This window comes from Cetorhinus maximus, chromosome 6, assembly GCF_964194155.1.
Source record: "Cetorhinus maximus chromosome 6, sCetMax3.hap1.1, whole genome shotgun sequence".
NCBI lineage: Eukaryota > Metazoa > Chordata > Chondrichthyes > Lamniformes > Cetorhinidae > Cetorhinus > Cetorhinus maximus.
Window position 1 is genome coordinate 58,855,847 of NC_135884.1, and position 7,563 is coordinate 58,863,409.

At 43.1% G+C, this 7,563-nt stretch overlaps 1 long non-coding RNA gene across 1 annotated transcript; it reads left to right on the forward strand.

The window, feature by feature from the left end:
• The first annotated feature begins 2,469 nt into the window (after positions 1–2,469).
• Positions 2,470–6,527, forward strand: LOC144681772 (uncharacterized). Its single transcript, XR_013576849.1, has 2 exons — positions 2,470–5,451; positions 5,499–6,527. It is a non-coding gene; the product is annotated as an uncharacterized LOC144681772 (long non-coding RNA).
• The last annotated feature ends 1,036 nt before the right edge of the window (positions 6,528–7,563 follow it).

Genomic DNA, 7,563 nt, shown 5'->3' on the forward strand with positions numbered 1-7,563 from the left:
TCTGGAGTTATGTGACTTGGTATTGTGTCTCCACCTGTGATCAGATTCAACACATCACTGGAAGCAGTTAGCAAATTCTACTACCTTGGATCTACAACCTGTCTCTTGACAAAGAGCTCAGCAAACACCTTAGATAGGCAGTCATCAGCTTTGGCCAACAAAAGACGGGCATAGAGAAAGAACAAACTGACCCACAGGACCAAGATGCTTGTCTACAAGGCCTGTAGCCTCAGCGCATTGTGGCATAGTGAAGCCTAGACAACTTAGATCTAGGAAATATTTGCAGGGCTGTGGGGAAAATGCGGGGTCGGGGGTGGTGGGTTGTGGGACTAATTGAATAACTCAAAGTACACAGGTATGAGGGGCGAATGGCCTGTTATGCTGTATGATTCTAATTCTAAGTAGACATTCACCTTGAGAACAGCTGAAATGGTTTGTCATTAGTAATTGTTTGCTTCTCCGGGGTCTATTATAAATTCTCCACAGCAGAATTATCCAGGGAGCAATTTATTTTCCACTCAAATTTAAAAACAACAGAACTGAACTAATTTCTAGGCAGCACGTGTGTGGACTTTGAGACAGTGGAAGAGTTAGACCATAAGACATAGAAGCAGAAATTAGGCCATTTGGCCCATCGAGTCTGCTCCGCCATTCAATCATGGCTGATAAGTTTCTCAACCCCATTCTCCCGCCTTCTCCCCGTAACCTTTGATCCCCTTACCAATCAAGAACCTATCTATCTCGGTCTTAAATACACTCAATGACCTGGCATCCACAGCCTTCTGTGGCAATGAATTCCATAGATTCACCACTCTGGCTAAAGAAGTTTCTCCTCATCTCTGTTCTAAAAGGTCTTCCCTTTACTCTGAGGCTGTGCCCTCGGGTCCTAGTCTCTCCTACTAATGGAAACATCTTCCCCACGTCCACTCTATCCAGGCCTCTCAGTATTCTGTAAGTTTCAATCAGATCCCCCCTCATCCTTCTAAACTCCATCGAGTATAGACCCAGAGTCCTCAAACGTTCCTCATATGTTAAGCCTTTCATTCCTGGGATCATTCTCGTGAACCTCCTCTGGACCCTCTCCAGGGCCAGCACATCCTTCCTGAGATACGGGGCCCAAAATTGCTCACAATATTCTAAATGTGGTCTGACCAGAGCCTTATAAAGCCTCAGCAGCACATCCCTCCTTTTATATTCTAGTCCTCTCGAAATAAATGCCAACATTGCATTTGCCTTCCTAACTACCGACTCAACCTGCAAGTTAACCTTAAGAGAATCCTGGACTAGGACTCCCAAGTCCCTTTGCACTCCAGACTTCTGAATCCTCTCCCCATTTAGAAAATAGTCTACGCCTCTATTCTTCCTACCAAAGTGCATGACCTCACACTTCACCATGTTGTATTCCATCTGCCACTTCTTTGCCCATTCTCCTAACCTGTCCAAATCCTTCTGCAGCCTCCCCACCTCCTTAATACTACCTGTCCCTCCACCTATCTTTTTATCATCTGCAAACTTAGCCAGGATGCCCTCAGTTCCTTCACCTAGATCATTAATGTATTAAGTGAAAAGTTATGGTCACAACACTGACCCCTGCGGAACTCCACTAGTCACCGCCCGCCATCCTGAGAAGGACCCCCTTATCCTAACTCTCTGCCTCCTGCCAGACAGCCAAACCTCTATCCATGCTAGTACCTTGCCTCTAACACCATTGGCTGTTATCTTACTGAGCAGCCTCCTATGCGGCACCTTGTCAAAGGCCTTCTGGAAGTCCAAGTAGATAACATCCATTGGCTCTCCTTTATCTAACCTACTCGTTACCTCCTCAAAGAATTCTAACAGATTTGTCAGGCATGACCTCCCCTTGATGAAACCATGCTGACTTTGCCCTATTTTACCATGCACTTCCAAGTATTCTGAAATCTCATCCTTAATAATGGACTCTAAAATCTTACCAACGACCGAGGTCAGGCTAATCGGCCTGTAATTTCCCGTCTTTTGCCTCACTCCCTTCTTAAACAGGGGGGTTACATTAGTGATTTTCCAGTCCTCTGGGACCCTCCCTGACTCCAATGATTCCTGAAAGATCACCACTAACACCTCCACTATCTCTTCAGCTATCTCCTTCAGAACTCTGGGGTGTAATCCATCTGGTCCAGGTGATTTATCCACCTTCAGACCTTTCAGTTTTCCTAGCACCTTCTCCTTGGTAATGGCCACCATACTCACCTCTGCCCCCCGACTCTCTTGAACTTTGGGGATGTCACTCGTGTCTTCCACTGTGAAGACTGACGCAAAGTACCTATTCAGTTCCTCCGCCATTTCTTAATTCCTCACTACTACTTCTCCAGCGTCATTTTCCAGCGGCCCAATGTCCACTTTTGCCTCTCTCTTACCCTTTTATATATCTAAAAAAACTCTTGCAATCTTCTTTTATATTACTGGCTAGTTTACCCTCATATTTAATCTTCTCCCTCATTTCTTTTTTAGTTGTCCTCAGGAAAGAAAAGCTTTTTTGACTCCCTTTTTAATTTTCTTCCAGGAAATCAAAATTATGACAACCCAAATGAATATTTAAAATAAAAACTGCGCAATGCTATCCCTCTTAGCCTGTGCAATGTTCCTTGTTCTCCACACTACCAGATTTACTTAGCCTCATTTTACTTGACTTACCTGCATTCCTGTGGGAAAATGTACTTGTCTCATCATGCTTGCAAATCTCATGAATATCTCAAGGATCTGAATTTTTAAAGCTTTTTGTTTGTAACATTTTTATTGAAAATTTATGTTCAGAAAAGCAGAAGGGAAAATACCTTAAAGGGGAGACTATTTTGTCAGTTGCTAGGAATTACAGTAAACCATTTGGAGTTGTTTAAAAATAACCATGAGAAGAATGTCAGTTTTTGATGCGAATGATTGTGAAAGACCTACCACCTCCTTTGGATGCCAGAGGTTTGAGTTTCCTGGGATATGAGAGCCAAATAAATTGAGCTCCAAGTGAGGAATAATTTCTCTGGCATTGAAGTGCCGAGTGAAATCTACTTACTGAAACATATGTTCAGACTCATCTATGCCACTGCCTGGCACCAACCTAATCGTCCATTTGCTAGATTAACTTGGAGTGCAACCATAAAAGGCTCCATACAGTTTTCCCACTTAATGCTACCCACCTTCATGGAAGCTGCATTGCATGTTAATATGATGGCACAGATCTCTTCACAATTTGCTTATAGTAGGCAACTTAGGTACGTGAGGTTGTAAATTGCAGTAAGCACTGAATGCACAGGGGTGCTTTTTCATTGCTCGTTCACAAACTAAAGTGCATCAATATTATCTGGATGTGGGCAGCTTTGGCCTATAAACATAGGAAAGGAACAAAAGATACATGGCTCAGTCGTAATTACTTAGCTGACTACCTATGAGAAGACAGCATTGAACTGTGTGACCAGGAAGCAATGGTATGCATTGGAAGTAGCCGGTTTGAGGCGGAGGTGGCACCACTCAGCAAGTATCCATCTGTTGGATCCTCCTGATTGTCACTCACTTGCCCAATCCTCACAACAGGAGTTACACATATCACTCAAGCAACCACCCATATGAAGCACTTAAGAAACATCAACTTAGCTGTCTTACAAGGCATTGTCTGAGTATTGCATTCAAAATAGTACTCCTTTTCCTGCTAGATTTGGAAATAAGAAGCCCAGAGAGAATTGCCCTTTTCCCTGTGTCACTGGCACCCCACAGAATGTTGTGGCAAACAGCCCAACTCTACCTCCAGTACCAGAGTGTACTGGAACTTGGAAAGTGGTTTAGAACAAAGACTACCAAATGGATCATAGTACACACGTCAGGAGGAGCGATTGAAAGCAGGCGAAAATGATATACAAGATGACCAGGCTACAAGCCCATACTGCCAACAGTAAAACGGCAAGACATTTATATTCTACTGGCTCTGCCTTCAGAAGAGTATGAATGAAGGAAGAGAAAATGCTAAGAAAATCCTGTGAGTTCATACTAATCGGCATGTACCAGGTGTCACCAAATTTGTAGCAGCGCTCATATGATATCACCAAAATTCTGTGGGAAGCACTTGATCAAATGCAGAGTGCCACAGAGTGTGTAACATCTTCACATTCCTCTGCAACAAGCGACCGATCATATCTGTACTTTTGGCCTCAGATGGCTGTGGATACTCAGACCGCAAGTATATTTAATACTGGCATTGATTAATTTTTGTGCAATCGGGGAATCCTATTCCTGCACCTATCTCTTATATTCTTATAGAGTTCTATGAATCCTGTGATTTCCTGTTCAGCTGGGCCTCTAGGAAAATTGAGGACTATAGTGGGCAGACACTATTGCATGTGGTGGAGTAGTAAGAGTCCAATATATCAATGATTTGGAATGAGGGAGCCAAATGTAATATTTCCAAGTTAGCTGATGACACAAAACTTAGTGGACATGTGAGCAATGAGGAGGGTGTTAAGAGGCTTCAAGGCAATTTAGACACGTTGAGTGGGCAGGTACATGGCAGATGCAGTATGGTGTGGATAAGTGTGAAATTATCCACTTTGATAGGAAAAACAGAATGGCAGAATATTATTTAAATAGTGATAGATTGGGAAATGTTGATGTGCAAAGGGACCTGGGTGTCCTTGTACACCAGTCACTGAAAGCAAGCATGCAGGTGCAGCAAGAGGTTAAGGTGGCAAATGGTATGTTGGCCTTCATTGTGCACAGGAGTACAGGAGCAAGGATGTCTTACTGCAGCTGTACAGAGCCTTAGAAAGATCAAACCTGGAAGTATTGTGTGCAGTTTTGGTCTCCTTAGTTAAGAAAGGATATACTTGCCATAGAGGGAGTGCAGCAAAAGCTCACCAGACTGATTCCTGGGATGGCAGGATTGTCGTGTGAGGAGAGATTGGGCCAACCTGACCTCTTTCACTGGAGTTTAGAAAAATGAGAGGAGATCCCAGTGAAACCTATTAAATTCTGACAGGGATGGGCAGATTGGATGCAGAGATAATATTTCCTCTGGCTGTGGTGGCGTCTAGAACAAGGAGCCATAGTGTCAGAATACGGAGTAGATCACTTAGGACTGAGATGAGGATAAACTGCTTCACTTGGGATGGTGAACTTATGGAATTCTCTACTATAGAAGGCTGTGGAGGCCAAGTCAGTGAATATATATTTAAGAAGGAAATAGATTTCTAGACTCTAAAGGCATCAAGTGCTATGGGGACAGCGTGGGAGTAAGGCGTTGCAATAGAGGATCTCAACCATGATCATATTGAATGGCAGAGCAGGCTCGAAGGCCCGAATGACCTACCCCTGCTCCTATTTTCTATGCTTCAATGTTTTGATGGTGGGAGACCATGAACCATGGAGAAGGAAAGGGATTTGATTATGCATATTACTAACAGATAATGAAAAGGTAAGTAAAGATAATGGAATGTTGACTTTTAAATAAAGGGGTTGGAATACAAAGGGGTGGGGGGGAGAGACATTACACTACAGTTACTTAGAGGCTTGGCTAGACCTCATCTAGAATACTGTGTTTACTTATGGGCACCGGACCTCAAGGAGGATATATTGACCTTGGAGGGGGTTACGATGTAGATTTACCAGAATGTTATCAAGGCCTAAAGCGTTAAATTATTAGGATAGATTGGATAAACATGGACCGTGGAATGTGCCAGTCTGCAACACCTCAGTCGGGGACAGATCTTTGCACTGGAAGACCAACAAGTTTCGGGCAGACCAAAGAGCGTCTTTCACCGAGTTGATGATGCTCCAGCTGCAGTCGTTGTTTGTTTCAGTGTATGTCCCTGGTTACAGCCTGTAGAACAGAGTCCTGTGTCACAGAACTGCTTGGGATGAACCTCGATAAAAACCACGGCATCTCTCTCTAGACCTTCTTTGCAAAGGCACATTCCACAAGGTGAACAACGGTCTCAGCCACCATGAGGGAAATTTGCAAAGAGGGTGAGAGGTGGCGTGTAGGAAGGATCTGACGAGGAGGGCCTTTCTCACTTCCAACCAAGCTACGTCATGGTGCTTGTTGGAAAGTTCTGGCGTTGAGGCATTCTGGAAATGACTTTGACACTCTGCTCGGGGAACCATCCAACAGGATCCACCATCTCCTTTTGCTGAGGGATGCACTAAAGCTTGGGGCAGCTGCCGCAAAGACGCAATGGGGAATGATCGCTGTATAAGACCTTTCAGCCATAGTGCACCAAGTGGCTGAGAATTGTATAGACCCCTCGGGCTGTATGACTCACATTGAATGTATGCAGTGAATACTACGTGGATCAGAATTGTATTGAAGCATCTCAGAGTGCAACATGATCTATGTAGATAACTTAAATATCATTGTACTGTCTGTAATGTTCATTGATTGTATTGAAGCACCTCATGATCTATGTGGAAAACTTGAATATGATTGCACTTTTTGTGATGGCTATTTTGAAATGTTTTGTAATGTTCTTTCAGATATTTTATGAATAAAGTATATGTTTCCAAAAATAAAATTGGATAAACATGGCTTGTTTAGAAGGTTATGGTGTTCAAAAATGCTAAAAGGGTTTGATAGCTTAGATAGGGAAAAGCTATTCCCTTTGGACAAATTCAAAACAGATATTAAAGATAGACCACATAAGAGTGAAATCAGGAAGCACTTTTTTCAGAAAGGATATTGAATTTTCACCACTCACCCTCTTCCCACTCCAGACAGGCTGTGGATACGCAAACAGTTGAAATTTCAGGATGAATATTCTCCCTATTTTTATTAGGTAACTGCTAGGGGTAAGTATCCAATGCGGGTAAATAGAATTGAGGTACAGATCATCCATAACCTAATTGAATTGTGGAACAGGTTCAAGGGGCTGAATAGCTGCCTACTGTTCTTATGTTCCCTCTAAGTTGTCAGCATCTTCTTGGGGGTATCAACTCCTGGGCGTCTCCTACCAATATGACATTGATGGCGAAATGAGCCTCAGCGTGATTGTGTAGAGATTATTGATTGACGCTTTGAGCCAGGACAGCAAAGCGTAGCTATGGTCTTTTCAAAGCCAATCTTTGATGTTAAGGCCCCACCCCTGCCCCCCAAACTGTTGGAACACAATGGACTGTCACAGAATAAACATGCCATTGCTGTTTCCTGGAAATTATGATTGACATGCAGGAGTATATTTCTCTGATTACGGCTATCAATAGAGTGGAAACTCTTGTTCATGAAAACATTCTAACATTGAGCTCATGGCAACCTGGGGTCCTATCAATGACACTATAAAGTTATGGCATCTCTCCCAACTACCCCCAAAAATACTTACCTTTGAGGAATCATTTTTCCTTGGAAATTGATGGTGATGCCGCAGACAAGCAAGGTGCCTGTGAGTTTGTTGGTCATTTTCAATAAGATGCACCTATTTTTTTCATGGACAAGCAGCTCAGTGGGGGTGAAGACTTGTCCAAAGTTGAAAAATCCAATGTGAGATCTCACTTGGGTAATTTGTTTATACAGCAACGTTTCCACAAGCTTATAGTGAGGACCACTTTTTATTGGCA